This window comes from Arachis ipaensis, chromosome B9, assembly GCF_059453495.1.
Source record: "Arachis ipaensis isolate K30076 ecotype BB chromosome B9, ASM5945349v1, whole genome shotgun sequence".
NCBI lineage: Eukaryota > Viridiplantae > Streptophyta > Magnoliopsida > Fabales > Fabaceae > Arachis > Arachis ipaensis.
Window position 1 is genome coordinate 37,343,640 of NC_142444.1, and position 18,527 is coordinate 37,362,166.

At 36.9% G+C, this 18,527-nt stretch overlaps 1 non-coding gene across 1 annotated transcript; it reads left to right on the forward strand.

Annotated features, from left to right (window-relative positions):
• The first annotated feature begins 8,030 nt into the window (after window positions 1–8,030).
• LOC148544328 (small nucleolar RNA R71) lies at window positions 8,031–8,138 on the forward strand. Its single transcript, XR_015900960.1, has one exon. It is a non-coding gene; the product is annotated as a small nucleolar RNA R71 (small nucleolar RNA).
• Window positions 8,139–18,527: the final 10,389 nt, after the last annotated feature.

Consider the following 18,527-nt stretch of genomic DNA (forward strand, 5'->3'; position numbering starts at 1 on the left):
GCACCCATAAACACCAAAAATCACAAGATTTTCTCAAAATCCAAACCAAAACATGAATTGAAAGGAAAAAAAACTAGGCAGAGGACTTCGAGATACTCACCACAATACCTAGATAGAATCGAAGAGCTCAACAAGAGCTTCGCGTGGCCGTAAATGGCTCATCAATCGGAGCTGCAGATCAAATGTTATGGAGCTTTGAAGATCAAAGGGGGTTAGGGTTTGTATTCTTCTTTTCTCTCTTCTCTCTCACCATTTTCTTCATTGAAAGGGGAAAAGAATGGTGTGTTTTGTGGACTTGGGCCACTTGGACCCGGTTCACTCGGTTTCACCCGTTGGCCAAATTTGGGGCCAAAACCTTTAATATTGGTATTTTAATTTGTATTTTAATTATTTTTACTTTTCCAAATTATCAATTCTACTTTCTTAATCTTTCTGGCTCATAATTTATTTTCTCACTCACAGTATCGGACATTCTAAGCCGGTACTACCAGTTAAATTTTCAATCCGCGTCCTAACACATTTTTTTGCAAAGAAATACATTTTTTCACTCGAAAAAATCTTTTGAATCCAAATATCACGTTTAAATTTTTAAATTATGATTCTAAATTTTTCCATCCCGTTGGTCTGTATTTAATTAATTATTTATTTACTTTTTGTTTAATCGGGGTTTTACATCCTACTCACCTAATTAGAAATTTTGTCCTCAAAATTTAGTTGCCCTAAATTCATTTTCAAGCCACGATGCATTTTTGTTGCTCATAGGATTAGTCAACAATCCACAACTGAGTTGATAGTTCTCTCTCCCATATCGTGCAATCTAAATTAGCTCAGTTTCCAACACCAAGTCTACCTCAAGATTACTCTCCCTCGCCATACGGATTGGGTCTAAACCTTATTTGTCATTTAATCAATTTAAATCTTTTGTATTCCTCTACACTACACATCATCAATATTGAATTCAACTACTCCCACACTACTTGTTATACCTTCCTTCAGCATTACTTCAAACGCCAATCTACACTCCTCATTCCTACTTACAATGTCATAACTTAAACCAAACTCAAGCCTACGCCATACTCATCGGTTTCACTCTTAGCTTTTTCTAGGTCTTTCTCAATAGCTACTCCGATATCAAGTTCACCTCACTTTTATAAAACTTTTCCAAAGACCGAAGTTCACCACCCTTCACGGGTTTCCTCAATTTAATCTTAACATGAACTCAGCATTTTAATTCAACATTTTTGAATTCATTGTTCAAAACCGATCGTTACTAATTTCAATCTAAACCAAATCCAGCATATTCAACACACACTTATCATACAATCCATTTAACTACCTACAATCAATTCCACAATCTATTCAAAATCAATCTAATCTTGCAGTCATAATCAAACTTAATTACCTAGAAATCACAGTTTACATTAAATGACTAAATCCTTCGAGTATTCAAACCTAAGATATTTCTAATCACCTCCTACTACTCCTCATTGCCATTATCCTATGTCAACGCTTCCACAAGCTTCTGCTGCGTCACTCTAATTCGTTTGTCTTTAAGAATTTAATTATTCGTCCATGCCAACCATAAATCTCCTTAAGCTTTGCCAGCTCTAACGGTAGTACTCTACACGGCACAATTTTGTTCGGTCCTAAGTTCGGCACTCTCGGTCCTAAATTCTCATCTTTGCCATAAACCACGAATAAACACAGTGCTCCCGTATCCTATATTGCAATTAGAGTTCATTTATCACCTTTGCAATTACCTCAACCTTGCTGTTGCAATTGATCAGTATCTAGAGTCCTTCCACATGGACAATCCTTGGACATATGCCCCGGTAAGCCACATCGATGACATAGACTTAACCCAACTCTGTGCGGCTCATCTGGAACAGTCTCATCATGACCTTCTAACGTCAAGGCCTACTTCATGGAACAATCTTCTACGAGCTAACTCTTACTAACTGACTCTGCCAAACTCCCTATCCTCTGTGGGTTCACATAGTTGAATATCTCCTTCTTAAATCCCCTTTTGTACTGGGCGCATGCCCATTCTTTATAATCAGCTGGATTGTCTTGGCAGGTCTTAGAGAAATGACACAACTATTAAATTTCTGGGTATATTCAGCAACAGACATATCCTTCTGCTTTATCTATATTAGCTTTAACCCCTTCGCCATCCGAATTGCTGAAAAGAAATATTTCTCGTAAAACTCCATCTTGAACTTATCCCAAAGAATATTAGTGACTTCCACTTGCAAGGTGTAACACACCTCTTACCACCAACGCTGAGCATCTTTCTTTTACATATGGGTCACTATCTCTACATACTGCACGTTGAGAACACATTGGGTTTGTAAAAATTTCTCCACATTGTGAAACCACCCATCAGCCTCCAAAGCATTAATAATTCCCTTAAATCGAGGCGGACCAACCTTAAGGAAGTCAACAAGAGCAATGGACCTATAGTTTTGAACCATTGGTATGCGAAATTGTTACTCAGGTTGTAAAATTTGTTGTTCGTTCTCTCCCTGGCAATGGCGCTAACAAACTGGTGCACAATACCATGGTCCAAACATAACTTCACAACTTCGCACAACTAACCAGCAAGTGCACTGGGTCGTCCAAGTAATAAACCTTACGTGAGTAAGGGTCGATCCCACGGAGATTGTCGGCTTGAAGCAAGCTATGGTCACCTTGTAAATCTCAGTCAGGCGGATATTAAATGGTTATGGAGTTTTCGAATAATAATAATAAATAAACAGAAAATAAAGATAAAGATACTTATGTATATCATTGGTGAGAATTTCAGATAATGTTATAGAGATGCTTTCGTTCCTCTAATCTCTGCTTTCCTGCTGTCTTCATCCAATCAGTCTTACTCCTTTCCATGGAAAGCTTTATGTAAGGGCATCACCGTTGTCAATGGCTACTTCCCATCCTCTCTGTGAAAAAGGTCCAAATACTCTGTCACGGCACGGCTAATCATCTGGAGGTTTTCGATCATATTGGAATAGGATTCACCCTCCTTTTACGTCTGTCACTACGCCCAGCATTCGCGAGTTTGAAGTTTGTCACAGCCATCCCTTCCCAGATCCTACTCGGAATACCACAGACAAGGTTTAGACTTTTCGGATCTCAGGAATGGCCATCCATGGGTTCTAACTTATACCACGAAGATACTAATAACTTGGACTCGGTCCCCTGTCTTAGATATCTAAGAGATATTCATTCTAGCTTGTTTGCATGTAGAACAGAAGTGTTTGTCAGGCACGCGTTCATGAGTGAGAATGATGATGAGCGTCACATAATCATCACATTCATCATGTTCTTGGGAACGAATGGATATCTTAGAAGCGGAATAAGTTGAATTGAATAGAAAAACAGTAGTACTTTGCATTAATTCATGAGGAACAGCAGAGCTCCACACCTTAATCTATGGAGTGTAGAAACTCTACCGTTGAAAATATATAAGTGATAATGGAGTTCATTGGTCTCGGCCCCAAAGGGGAACCGGAGTAACCAAGACTAAAAATGATCCGAAGATGTAACTCAGGATGTTAATACAATAGTAAAAAGTCCTATTTATACTAAACTAGCTACTAGGGTTTACAGAAGTAAGTAATTGATGCATAAATCCACTTCCGGGGCCCACTTGGTGTGTGCTTGGACTGAACTTGAAGTTTACACGTGCAGAGGCTTCTTCTGGAGTTGAACGCCAAGTTGTAACGTATTTTTGGCATTCAACTCTGGTTCGTGACGTGTTTCTGGCGTTTAACTCCAGACTGCAGCGTAGAACTGGCGTTCAATGCCCTTTTGCGTCATCTAAACTCGGCCAAAGTATGAACTATTATATATTGCTGGAAAGCCCTGGATGTCTACTTTCCAACGCAATTGAAAGCGCGCCATTTTGAGTTTTGTAGCTCCAGAAAATCTATTTTGAGTTTAGGGAGGTCAGAATCCAACAACATCAGCAGTCCTTCTTCAACCTCTTAATCTGATTTTTGCTCAAGTCCCTCAATTTCAGCCAGAAAATACCTGAAATCACAGAAAAACACAAAATTCATAGTAACGTCCAGAAATGTGAATTTAACATAAAAACTAATAAAAACATCCCTAAAAGTAACTAGATCCTACTAAAAACATACTAAAAATAATGCCAAAAAGCGTTTAAATTATCCGCTCATCACAATACCAAACTTAAATTGTTGCTTGTCCCCAAGCAACTAAAAATCAATTAGGATAAAAAGAAGAGAATATAATATAAATTCCAAACTATCAATGAAACATAGCTCCAATCAGATGAGCGGGACTTGTGGCTTTTTGCCTCTTGAATAGTTTTGGCATCTCACTTTATCCATTGAAGTTCAGAATGATTGGCATCTATAGGAACTTAGAGTTTAGATAGTGTTATTGATTCTCCTAGTTCAGTATGTTGATTCTTGAACACAGCTACTTTATGAGTCTTGGCCGTGGCCCTAAGCACTTTGTTTTTCAGTATTACCACCGGATACATAAATGCCACAGACACATAACTGGGTGAACCTTTTCAGATTGTGACTCAACTTTGCTAAGGTCCCCAATTAGAGGTGTCCAGGGTTCTTAAGCACACTCTTCTTTTGCTTTGGACCTTGACTTTAACCGCTCAGTCTCAAGTTTTCACTTGACACCTTCATGCCACAAGCACATGGTTAGGGACAGCTTGGTTTAGCCACTTAGGCCAGGATTTTATTCCATTAGGCCCTCCTATCCACTGATGCTCAAAGCCTTGGGATCCTTTTTATTTACCCTTGCCTTTTGGTTTTAAGGGTTATTGGCTTTTTTGCTCTTGCCTTTTGGTTTTAAGAGCTTTTGGCTTTTTCTGCTTGCTTTTTCTCCTTTTTTTTTCGCTATTTTTTTCTGCAAGCTTTGTATTCACTACTTTTTCTTACTTCAAGAATCATTTTTATGATTTTTCAGATTATCAAATAACATGTCTCCTGTTCATCATTCTTTCAAGAGCCAACATATTTAACATTCATAAACATCAACTTCAAAAGACATATGCACTGTTCAAGCATTCATTCAGAAAACAAAAAGTATTGTCACCACATCAATATAATTAAACTAAGTTCAAGGATAAATTCAAAACTCATGTATTTCTTGTTCTTTTGAATTAAAACATTTTTTATTTAAGAGAGGTGATGGATTCATAGGACATTCATAACTTTAAGACATAGTTACTAAATACTAATGATCATGTAATAAGACACAAACATAGATAAGCATTTAACATAAAGAAAACGAAAAACAGAAAATTTAAGAACAAGAAATGAGTCCACCTTAGTGATGGTGGTGTTTCCTTCTTGAGGAACCAATGATGTCCTTGAGCTCTTCTATGTCTCTTCCTTGTCTTTGTTGCTCCTCCCTCATTGCTCTTTGATCTTCTCTAATTTCATGGAGGATGATAGAGTGCTCTTGGTGCTCCTATCCTTAGTTGCTCCCAATAATTGTGTGGAGGAAAATGTATCCCCTGAGATATCTTAGGGATCTCTTGATTTGCAGTCAAATGTTCTACCACTGAGCTATAGACCCTTGATGGAAGCTTTTGTCTTCCCTTTCCTCTTTCTAGAGGTTTCTCTAGCCTTAGGTGCCATAAATGGTTATGGAAAAACAAAAAAGAACTATGCTTTTACCACACCAAACTTAGAATGTTGCTCGCCCTCGAGCAAAAGAAGAAAGAATAGAAGAAGAAGAAATGGATGTGAGTGGTGAAGGGGTGATGGGGAAGAGAGATATAGGATTATGAGGAGGGAAGGTAGGGATCCTGTGGGGTCCACAGATCCTGAGGTGTCAAGGATTTACATCTCTGCACTAATTAGGCATGTAAAATGCCTTTGCATGCAATTCTGGCGTTTAAACGCCGAATTGATGCTTGTTCTGGGCGTTCAGCGCCCAGATGCAGCATATTTCTGGCGTTGAACACCAGTTCTATGCTTGTTTCTGGCGTTCAGCGCCAGCTTTCCTCAGTGTGCATTCCTGGCGTCTGAACGCCAGGATGCTGCTTGTTTTGGGCGTTCAACGCCAAATCTATGCTCTGTTCTGGCGTTGAACGCCAGCCAGATGCTCCTTACTGGCGTTTAAACGCCAATAAGCCCTTCCTCCAGGGTGTGATTTTTCTTCTACTGTTTTTGATTTTGTTTTTAATTTTTTTGATTTATTTTATGACTCCACATGATCATGAACCTAATAAAACATGAAAGAACAATAAGAATGAAAATAAAATTAGATAAATAAAAATTGGGTTGCCTCCCAACAAGTGCTTCTTTAATGTCAATAGCTTGACAGTGGGCTCTCATGGAGCCTTACAGATGTTCAGAGCATTTTTGAGACTCCCCAACACCAAACTTAGAGTTTGGATATGGGAGTTCAACACCAAACTTAGAGTTTGGTTGTGGCCTCCCAACACCAAACTTAGAGTTTGACTGTGGGGGCTCTGTATGACTCTGTTTTGAGAGAAGCTTACTGTGCCTCTTTTCCATGTTTACAGAAGGAGAACCTTGAGTTTTAAACATAAGGGAGTCCTTATTCAATTAAAGGACTAGTTCACCTCTGTCAACATCAATCACAGCTCTTGCTATGGCTAGGAAGGGTCTTCCAAGGATGATGGATTCATCCTCATCCTTTCCAGTATCTAGGATTATGAAATCAGCAGGGATGTAAAGGCCTTCAACCTTTACTAACATGTCCTCTACTTGTCCATAAGCCTATTTTCTGGAATTGTCTGCCATCTCTAATGAGATTTTAGCAACTTGTACCTCAAAGATTCCCAGTTTCTCCATTACAGAGAGTGGCATGAGGTTTATTCCTGACCCAAGGTCACATAGAGCCTTCTCAAAGGTCATGGTGCCTATGGTACAAGATATTAGGAACTTTCCAGGATCTTGTTTCTTCTGAGGCAATCTCAGTTGATCCAATGCATTTAGTTCATTGGTGAACAGGGGAGGTTCATCTCCCCAAGTCTCTTTACCAAATAAATTGGCATTCAGCTTCATGATTGCACCAAGGAACTTGGCAACTTGCTCTTCAGTAACATCTTCATTCTCTTCAGAAGAAGAATACTCATCAGAGCTCATGAATGGCATAAGAAGGTTTAATGGAATCTCTATGGCCTCCAGATGAGCCTCAGATTCCTTTGGTTCCTCAGAGGGAAACTCCTTATTGATCACTGGACGTCCCAGGAAGTCTTCCTCCTTGGGATTCACGTCCTCCCCTTCCTCCTTGGATTCTGCCATGATGGTTATATCAATGGCCTTGCAATCTCTCTTTGGATTCTCTTCTGTATTGCTTGGGAGAGTACTAGGAGGGGTTTCAGTGATCTTCTTACTCAGCTGGCCTACTTGTGCTTCCAAATTTCTAATGGATGACCTTATTTCATTCATGAAACTCAGAGTGGCCTTAGATAGATCAGAGACTAAATTTGCTAAGCTAGATGGATTCTGCTCAGAAGTCTCTGTCTGTTGCTGAGTGGATGATGGAAAAGGTTTACTACTGTTAAACCTATTTTTTCCACCATTATTAAAGCCTTGTTGAGGCTTTTGTTGATCCTTCCATGAGAAATTTGGGTGATTTCTCCATGAGGGGTTATAGGCATTTCCATAAGGTTCACCCATGTAATTCACCTCTGCTATTGCAGGGTTCTCAGGATCATAAGCTTCTTCTTCAGAAGATGCCTCTTGAGTACTGTTGGATGCAGCTTGCATTCCATTCAGACTCTGAGAAATCATATTGACTTGCTGAGTCAATATTTTATTCTGAGCTAATATGGCATTCAGAGTATCAATTTCAAGAACTCCCTTCTTCTGAGGCGTCCCATTACTCACAGGATTCTTCTCAGAAGTGTACATGAACTGGTTATTAGCAACCATGTTAATGAGTTCTTGAGCTTCTGTAGGCATTTTCTTTAGGTGAATGGATCCACCTGCAGAAGTATCCAATGACATCTTAGCTAATTCAGACAGACCATCATAGAATATATCCAGGACGGTCCATTCTGAAAGCATGTCAGAAGGACACTTTTTGGTCAGTTGCTTATATCTCTCCCAAGCTTCATAGAGGGATTCACCTTCTTTCTGTCTGAAGGTTTGAACATCCACTCTAAGCTTGCTCAGCTTTTGAAGAGGAAAGAACTTGGCTAAGAAAGTCGTGACCAGCTTATCCCAAGAGTTCAGGCTTTCTTTGGGTTGAGAGTCCAACTACACTCTAGCTCTGTCTCTTACAGCAAACGGGAAAAGCATAAGCCTGTAGACCTCGGGATCAACCCCATTGGTCTTAACAGTATCACAGATCTGCAAGAATTCAGTTAAGAACTGAAAAAGATCTTCAGATGGAAGTCCATGAAACTTGCAGTTCTGCTGCATCAGAGAAACTAATTGAGGTTTCAGCTCAAAATTGTTTGCTCCAATGGCAGGAATGGAGATGCTTCTTCCATGTAAATTGGGATTAGGTGCAGTAAAGTCACCAAGCATCCTCCTTGCATTATTATTATTTTCGGCTGCCATCTTCTCTTCCTGTTCGAAAATTCCTGTAAGGTTGTCTCTGGATTGTTGTATTTTAGCTTCTCTTAGTTTCCTTTTCAGAGTCCTTTCAGGTTCAGGGTCTGATTCAACAAGAATATTCTTGTCCTTGCTCCTGCTCATATGACAAAGAAGGGAATAAACAGATAATAATAGGGATCCTCTTTGCCTCAGTAGAGAGAGGTTCCTTTGTGTGAGTAGAAGAAGAAAAGAATGTAATGTAAAGAAGGGAAGAGGGAAAACTCGAACACAGAGAGGGTGGTGGTGTTCGAATTTTTGGATGGAAGAGAAGTGTTAGTAGATGAATAAATAAATAGGAGGAGATGAGAGAGAGAATTTCGAATTTTAATTAAAATAAAAATTAAAATTGAAAGTCAAATTTCGAAAATTAAGTTTGAAATTAAATTAAAATTAAAATTTAAAACAATTAGTTAATTAAAAAGGAATTTTAAAAAAGAAGAGACGAAATTTTTCAAAATTAAGAGAGATATGATTAGTTAGGTAGTTTTGAAAAAGATATGATTGAAACAAAAAGATAAGATTGATTGAAAAAGAATTGAAATTTGTTTTTGAAAAAGATATGATTGAAATTTGAAAAGATATGATTGAAATTAGTTTTGAAAAAGATTTGAATTTTAAAATCAATATTAATGACTTGACTCACAAGTAATCACAAGATATGATTCTAGAACTTAAAGTTTGAATCTTTCTTAACAAGCAAGTGACAAACTTGGAATTTTTGAATCAAAACATTAATTGTTGATAATATTTTCGAAAATTATGAACTAAAATTAAGAAAAAGATTTTTGAAATTAATTTGAAAAATTTTCGAAAATATTAGAAAGGAATTTTGAAAAAGATTTGATTTTTGAAAAAGATTTTGAAAAAAGATAAGATTTTTAAATGGAAAATTTGATTTGACTCATAAGAAACAACTAGATTTTTTTTTAAAAATTTTTTTGAAAAAGTCAACTCAAATTTTCGAAAATTTATGAGTGAAAAAGGGAAAGATATTTTTTTTTATTTTTGAATTTTTAATGAAGAAAGAGAAAAACATGAAAAAGACTCATAACATAAAAATTATGAATCAAGACACACAATGCATGCAAGAACACTATGAATGTCAAGATGAACACTTTGAAGATCAAGATGAACATCAAGACTTATTTTTGAAAATTTTTTTAATGAAAGAAAAACATGCAAGACATCAAACTTAGAGATTTTCAATAATCAGACTCTAACAAGTTAAAAATGCATATGAAAAACAAGAAAAGACACAAAATAAGAAAATATCAAGATCAAACAAGAAGACTTACCAAGAACAACTTGAAGATCATGAAGAACACTATGAATGCATGATTTTTTTCGAAAAATGCAAGATGAGTATGCAATTGACACCAAACTTAAAATCTGACTCAAGACTCAAACAAAAAACACAAAAGTATTTTTTTTTTGATTTTATGATTTTATTAAGTTTTTTGGATTTTTGTAAATTACTTGAAAAAGAAAATAAGGATTTCAAAATTTTTAATATGAATTCCAGTAATCTTGCACTCTTAGTCTAAAGCTTCAGTCCAGGAATTAGACATGGCTCACTAGCCAGCCAAGCTTTCAGTGAAAGCTCCGGTCTAAAACACTAGACATGGCCAATAGCCAGCTAAGCTTCAGAATACAAATCAATCATACAACAACAAATTTTATTAGCAACAACTAGCTTGTTCTTGTGATGATGGTTTGGAAGCCTTAGTCCAAATGAATTTAGACATGGCTTTACAGCCAGCCAGGCTTCAACATGCTTCATGAAATACTAGAATTCATTCTTAAAAATTCTGAAGAAAAATATATTTTATTTAAATTTTTTTTCGAATATTAATTGAAAAAAAAACAAAAAAGAAGAAAATATTTTTGAAAACTTTTTGAAAACAAAATAAGAAGAAAATTACCTAATCTGAGCAACAGGATGAATCGTCAGTTGTCCAAACTCGAACAATCCCCGGCAACGGCGCCAAAAACTTGGTATGAGAAATTGTGATCCCTGGTTGTAAAATTTGTTGTTCGTTCTCTCCCTAGCAATGGCGCCAACAAACTGGTGCACAATACCATGGTCCAAACATAACTTCACAACTTTGCACAACTAACCAGCAAGTGCACTGGGTCGTCCAAGTAATAAACCTTACGTGAGTAAGGGTCGATCCCACGGAGATTGTCGGCTTGAAGCAAGCTATGGTCACCTTATAAATCTCAGTCAAGCAGATATTAAATGGTTATGGAGTTTTCGAATAATAATAATAAATAAATAAAAAATAAAGATAAAGATACTTATGTATATCATTGGTGAGAATTTCAGATAAACGTATAGAGATGCTTTCGTTCCTCTGATCTCTGCTTTCCTGCTGTCTTCATCCAATCAGTCTTACTCCTTTCCATGGCAAGCTTTATGTAAGGGCATCACCGTTGTCAATGGCTACTTCCCATCCTCTCTGTGAAAAAGGTCCAAATGCTCTGTCACGGCACGGCTAATCATCTGGAGGTTCTCGATCATACTGGAATAGGATTCACCCTCCTTTTGCGTCTGTCACTACGCCCAGCACTCGCAAGTTTGAAGTTTGTCACAGCCATCCCTTCCCAGATCCTACTCGGAATACCACAGACAAGGTTTAGACTTTCTGGATCTCAGGAATGGCCATCCATGGGTTCTAACTTATACCACGAAGATACTAATAACTCAGACTCGGTCCCCTGTATTAGATATCTAAGAGATATTCATTCTAGCTTGTTTGCATGTAGAACGGAAGTGTTTGTCAGGCACGCGTTCATGAGTGAGAATGATAATGAGCGTCACATAATCATCACATTCATTATGTTCTTGGGAACGAATGGATATCTTAGAATGGGAATAAGTTGAATTGAATAGAAAAACAGTAGTACTTTGCATTAATTCATGAGGAACAGTAGAGCTCCACACCTTAATCTATGGAGTGTAGAAACTCTACCGTTGAAAATAAATAAGTGATAATGGAGTTCATTGGTTTCAGCGCCAGAGGGGAACCGGAGTAACCAAGACTAAAAATGATCCAAAGATGTAACTCAGGATGTCAATACAATAGTAAAAAGTCCTATTTATACTAAACTAGCTACTAGGGTTTACAGAAGTAAGTAATTGATGCATAAATCCACTTCCGGGGCCCACTTGGTGTATGCTTGGGCTGAGCTTGAAGTTTACACTTGCAGAGGCTTCTTCTGGAGTTGAACGCCAAGTTGTAACGTGTTTTTGGCGTTCAACTCTGGTTCGTGACGTGTTTCTGGCGTTTAACTCCAGACTGCAGCGTAGAACTGGCGTTCAACGCCCTTTTGCATCCTCTAAACTCGGCCAAAGTATAAACTATTATATATTGATGGAAAGCCCTGGATGTCTACTTTCCAACGCAATTAGAAGCGTGCCGTTTTGAGTTTTGTAGCTCTAGAAAATCCATTTTGAGTGCAGGGAGGTCAGAATCCAATAGCATCAGCAGTCCTTCTTCAACCTCTGAATCTGATTTTTGCTCAAGTCCCTCAATTTCAGCCAGAAAATACCTGAAATCACAGAAAAACACACAAACTCATAGTAACATCCAGAAATATGAATTTAACATAAAAACTAATAAAAACATCCCTAAAAGTAACTAGATCATACTAAAAACATACTAAAAATAATGCCAAAAAGCGTATAAATTATCCGCTCATCAACCACGTTGCTTGTACCAATGCGAAGATTCTTATCTTGTCATCCTCGCATCGGTTCGTACATGGAAATTCCTCCCCGAGTACCTCGCTCATGTCCATGAGACGCCATTCAGGTCTTGTCCACACTAAATAAGCGATATCAAGGTGATCAGTCTCAATATCTCAAGTTAAGTGCTTCAATTTTCCAAAAGTATGCTCATAAACTTCATGCTAAACATATCTCTTAGATATCCTAAATAGCACAGGCACAAACTCAGAGTATGTATTAAAGCATAAGCAGTCCATCCTTCAGCCTCACGAAGACGAACTGCTGTGACACCATAATGTAACACCCCAATATTCAAATCTTTATGCTCAAGTCATAAGTCAATGATAATAGGGTGGTACAAATCTCAAGGTGGATTTATAATACATATATATAATTGAAAAAAAGTATTGAACATGAAGCCTGAAAAGGAGTAAAATAAATTTGCAAATAGGGAACACTCACGTACCGATCAAAAAGAAAAGATAAAGTGCGTTTGGAAAGCAATATTAAGTAAAACATTAAGGAATAATATAATAAAGACAAGATATATATATATATATATATATATATACACACACACACATAAGTATAATAGCCACTAGTCACGACCTGCGAAATTTATGCCAGCAAGGGTACAAAAATAAAATCAGTTGAGAATAGTATTTTCCCTATCTCTCCCAAACGATACATCAAGGCCTCTATAGGCAAGTTCCAAAAGAAATAAATACATACATACTATGAAGCACGGAAACTTTATTGAGTTGTCATGTCCACATGTCGGACACATTTTGGACACGACACTCACCGACACTCATCCGACAAGCGTGTCTGTGATGCATTTGCATCTTAGCTAGTTTAGTTAGCTAATTTTGTTAATTTATAGTTTAGTTTCATACTATTTTTAGTTTATAAATAAGTGATTTCATGGAATATCTCTGCATGTAATGGATCATCAAACGTGAATTAAAAATTGTGACTACTTCATGAAAATACAAGATTCAATTGATGCATTAAATGATGCTCAAAGAATGTATTGTTAAGAGGATTATGTTGCACTGAAATATGGTAATATATCTTGCATTAATTCATGAAATATCAAGCTTTGATGCATTTGATTTGTTTGATGATGGGTGAAGCAGAACATGTATGGAAGCTAACTTGGAGTGTTGGCAACGCCCATAACAAGGGGCGTTGCCTCATGGAATGCCAACCCCAAAGAAGCAGGGCATTGGCAACGCCTAATATAGGGGTGTTACTTCAAAACACGCCAACCCTAGAGGATGCTGGGCGTTGGCAATGCCTATTACAAGTGAGTTACTTTCAAACAAGGCCAACACCATATAGAGTCTCCCTAGAAGGAATTTTTGGGCGTTGGTAATGCCTAACATAATTGGCGTTACCTTCAAGTAATGCCTGCGATGTTGGATATGCAAGAATTAGCAAGTGCGCGTACGCCATAGTTATTAAAATCAGACCGGACCAGCCGGTTTGACCGAAAAACTGAACCTAATACCGGTTCGACCAAAAAACTGAACCTAATACCGGTTCGGTTCAAGCTTAAGATCGTTTAAGGTAGAGAACCGGTCAAACCTAGAGCAAACCGGCAAAAACCGTTGAAAACCGAACTAAACCGAGCCGCTCGGTCAAAGTTGAAGGTAAATCTACCACGGATCAGCGTTCTGGGAGTCCGCCATGCTCCATGTGCTCCAGCACTGCCAAGTGTCAAGAGTTGTAATTGTTGGAAAATTTTTCACACTGCATCACATGAGGTTCAAACTCCTTCCTCCAGGATGCAACAAGCATGGTTTTACCACCAGGCTGCAATGCTTCTCGTTAATATATATATGCAAATTATATTATATATATATAGCAATCTTTCTGGAAGTCCTTTTTTCAATTTATTTTAAGATGAAAGTCACTCATTTTTAAATTAGTTATATTTTATTTAACTATAAATTTTATTAAATATATACAAATGAAAAGATAAACAAAAAAAATTTATTAATCATAATTTATTTTTTTTCATGATTATATGATATCTATTCATATTATTTTTTTAATAAATACTTGTAATATATAATAATAGTTAAAACTCACATGCAATTGTCTTCATATGAAGTTGATAGTTGATAATCGCTAGATGATATTTAGTCAAACTTGTCAAATCATTTAACGAAATAACAGTTCTTAAATATCAACTTCACAGGAAAACAACTGTATGTGAGTTTTTACCTATAATAATATAATAATAAAATGAATATAAAATAATTAATAAATTATTAAAATTTAAAAATGATAATTATTTTTATAAAAAAAATACTAATAATAAAGAAAAATAATTAAATTTTATATAATTATCTAATTATAACGAGTTAACTGATTCGACCAATGACCCACCGGTTGAACCAGTGACCCAGTAATCTCACCGGTTCGATCACTGGTTCAGTTTTGACAACTATGGCGTACGCACACAAACGCACAGGTGAATTAGATGACATCAATATAAAAGGGGGCATGGGTAACACCCAACATAACTGGCGTCGTGTTTGGGTAACGCCAAAGACAACCCTAAAAGTTGAAGCTGGTGTTGGCAACGCTAGGTTGAACTGGTGCAGTCTTGGGATAACGCCTGCGAAATTGGGAAGTGAAGATTTAGCAGTCGTGCATACGCATGCGTGCCTTGCCTACGCATGGTGGGAGATTTTGTAGACTTGCCTATGCATGATAACAAGTGTGCGTACGCACATTTGAGTATGCGAACGCACGGGTGTACAAGTGACAACGCCCATTACAAGGGCGCCCAATCCAAATAACACCAGCTGGGCAGTGGCAACGCCAACATAAGGGGCGCCTAAAGCAAGAGTTCTGATCCAAGCCCAAAAAGAGTCCAATCTGGAAGCACACTTCGAAGGCACTTGGAGAGTAGAGAACTAGTATAAATGGGGGAGGGTTAGAAATAGAAGGGGGGGTTTTGGAAGCTTGACTCTACTTCACTTTTTGCTTGTACTTAACTTTGAGTTTATTTTTCTAGTCTTTACTTTTCCAGCTTTAGTTTGTATTTCAGAAAGCGATGAGTCACTAAACCCCTCATTATTAGGGGGAGGAGCTCTGTTTTGATTCCAATGAATTAATGCTATTATTTTTCTTCCTAATTCAAGTATTGTTTATCTAAGAAAGAGTCTTTGTACTTCAAAGATCTAATTCTATCGAGAGAGGGATTAGATCTATTTGAATTCTATGATGAGCTTGAGAAAGGATTTATAGAATTCAGTTTGAGACTCTTGTCTCACAACTCTCATGATTGATAATTCTTAGCTTGATATGTGACATGTAATCACTTTGAATTGAGATCTTGAAGGTTTTGTAGCTTGAGATTAGAAATTAAACTTCTCCTCTTCTCATGAGCAATAGATCAAGAGATTGACAATTGATTATGTTGAGTGAAATTGAATTACCAAGAGATTGGAATTCAATTACTTATAATCTTCCATGGATCTACTTTACATAATTGAGAAGGAATTGAGAATCATTAATTCAAAAAAAATTAAAACATCTCCAATCCCTAATGATTTCACCCATGATCATTTCTTCACTTATTTCAATTTTCCATTCTAATTGCTCACTTTAGTTTTCTCTCTAAATTACTAGTCTTTATTTGATGGCCATTATTACCAATTTCCTTTATATTCCAGCACTTTAAATTCATCGTCATTTATTCTTCCGCATTTATCTTCTTGCAATTTAAATTTATGCACTTTACATTTCTAGTTATTTACATTCTCGTTCTTACTTTCAGCCTTTTATTTCTTTGGCATTTAATTTTTTGTAATTTACTTTACTGTCAAGTAATCTAAAATTCAATCAACCTCATCAATTCGCTTGTTTAACTAGAATAGCTGATTGATTAAAATTGCTTAATCTATCAATCCTTGTGGGATCGACCTTACTCAGAATGAGTTATTACTTGATTACGACCCGGTGCACTTTTTGGTGGATATTGATTATCAAAATTTGTATCAAATTTTTGGAGTCGTTGACGGGGATTGATTATGATTGACAATGATTAAGTTAGTTGGCTACCTAGATTAAAAATTTTTCTTTTATTTTGTTACTTAGCTTAACTTTGGTTACATATTTTGTCCTTGCATTTGATATCATTCACCTGATCATTGTATATATATTCATTTTAGTTTTAGCATATTAACTGTTTGATACATTGCATTATCTAACTCTAATTACACTCTGTGATAGCGTGGCCCGTTCTACTTGTTTCTTTTGATTGTTTTTGCGTATGCTAGGTGGTAAAAGAGGTAAATCAACCTCCTTTGATTTAGAATCCAAGCGAACTTTCTTGAGATTGAGAAAAGAAGCAAGGGGCAAAAGAGTGGATGGAGAAGAGGAAGAAGAAGATTCAGACCCAGTCATGGAGGAAGAAATTTATAATCACAATGAAGAAGTTGGTAACAATCATGTTCACCCAATTAGAAGGACATTAGGGTCTTACATTAATGCCAATCCTGATAATTATGGGAGTACCATTTTGACTCTCAATATACATGCCAACAACTTTAAACTCAAACCCCAACTAATCACTCTGATCCAACAAAATTTCCAATATAGAGGAGGTACCTAAGAAGATCCCAATCAATATTTGTCAACTTTTCTGAGAATATGTGATACTGTCAAGACAAATAGGGTGCATCAAGACATTTACAGATTGCTTTTGTTCCCTTTCTCCCTAAGAGATAAAGCATATCAATGGCTAGAGACTTTTCCTAAGGAGAGCATCACCACTTGGGATGATTTGGTCAATAAGTTCTTGACTAAGTTCTTCCTCTCACAAAGAATCATCAAGCTTAGTATTCATACATCGGTTCAAGCTATAAAGGACCGGGTTGGCCGACTTCTTAGAAGGTTGGCCCATGACCGACCTCTTAGAAGGTTGGTGATGCACGGAAAACTTGTCTCATAACAAATTTCCTTCGGCAAGTGTACCGAATTTGTCGTCAAGTAAAAACTCACAATAGAGTGAGGTCGAATCCCACAGGGATTGATTGATCAAGCAACTTTAACTAGAGGAATGTTCTAGTTGAGAATCAGAATTTGAGTTGAGAATTGCAAAAAATTAAATGGCGGAAAAGTAAATAATAGAAAAGTAAATGCTGGAAATAAAGAGCTGAATGTAGATGACGGAAAGTAAATTGCAGAATCTTAAATGGGAATGGGGTAATTGCTCATAAAAGTAAATGATAGAAATTAAAGAGAATGGGTAAGATCAGAAATGGGGAGTTCATTGGGCTTAGGAGATGTTGCATTCTCCGGATCAATTTTATTTTCATCTCTTGCTCAATCAATGCACTCATTGATCTCCTTGGCAATCTTAAGTGATCGAATTACAATTCCTTGTAATTCAATCTCTCAAATCTTGATCAATAGCCAATTCCTTGGTCAATTGCTCATGAGAAGAGATGAAGTATGGTCACTGATTATACCACATGCATTTCCCAAATCAAGTGTTGAGAGGATTATAGTCACATATCCATCCAAACCCAATTTGGTCCAGCATGAGAAAGCATTTCTAGCATGATCTCTTCATTCCTCTTTCAAGGTTCAGAAGAGATCCAAGTTTGAATAGATTCTTTTCCAAGATAACTACCCAATTGGATGAAGATCGAAAGCTTTCAAGTAAAATCAAGAGAAAAGATAGAAGAAGAATAATGAAAACTAGTATTGATCCATCAAATTACAACAGAGCTCCCTAACCCAATGAAAGGGGTTTAGTTGTTCATAGCTCTGGAAAATGAAAACAAAGATGGAGAATACATTCTGATACTAGAAGTGCAGAGAAAGTAAAATACAGAGAGTAGTTCTATGCCAAGAGGCTCCCTATAATTTCCAACTCTCCTCTTTTCAATTCAAAGCTACTCCTATATATACTACTCTTCTGATCTTCTAGTTGGCTCTTCAAGTCTTGGGTATGGGCCTTTGGATCTTGAGTTTGAAGCAGTTATCTTCTTCATTGGGCTTGGCTTTACTTGCAGAGAGAAAGTGTGAAGTGGGCAGAGACTTTAGCTCAGGACGTTAGTGGTGTTAACGTTCAGTAAAAATATGGGTTCGAGAACGTTAGTGACAATTACCTTTTTCACTAACGTTCCTCACCAAAGTAAGAGCCACGTTAACTTCAATGTTAGTGGCACAAACGTTACCACTAACGTTGCCTCTATGTC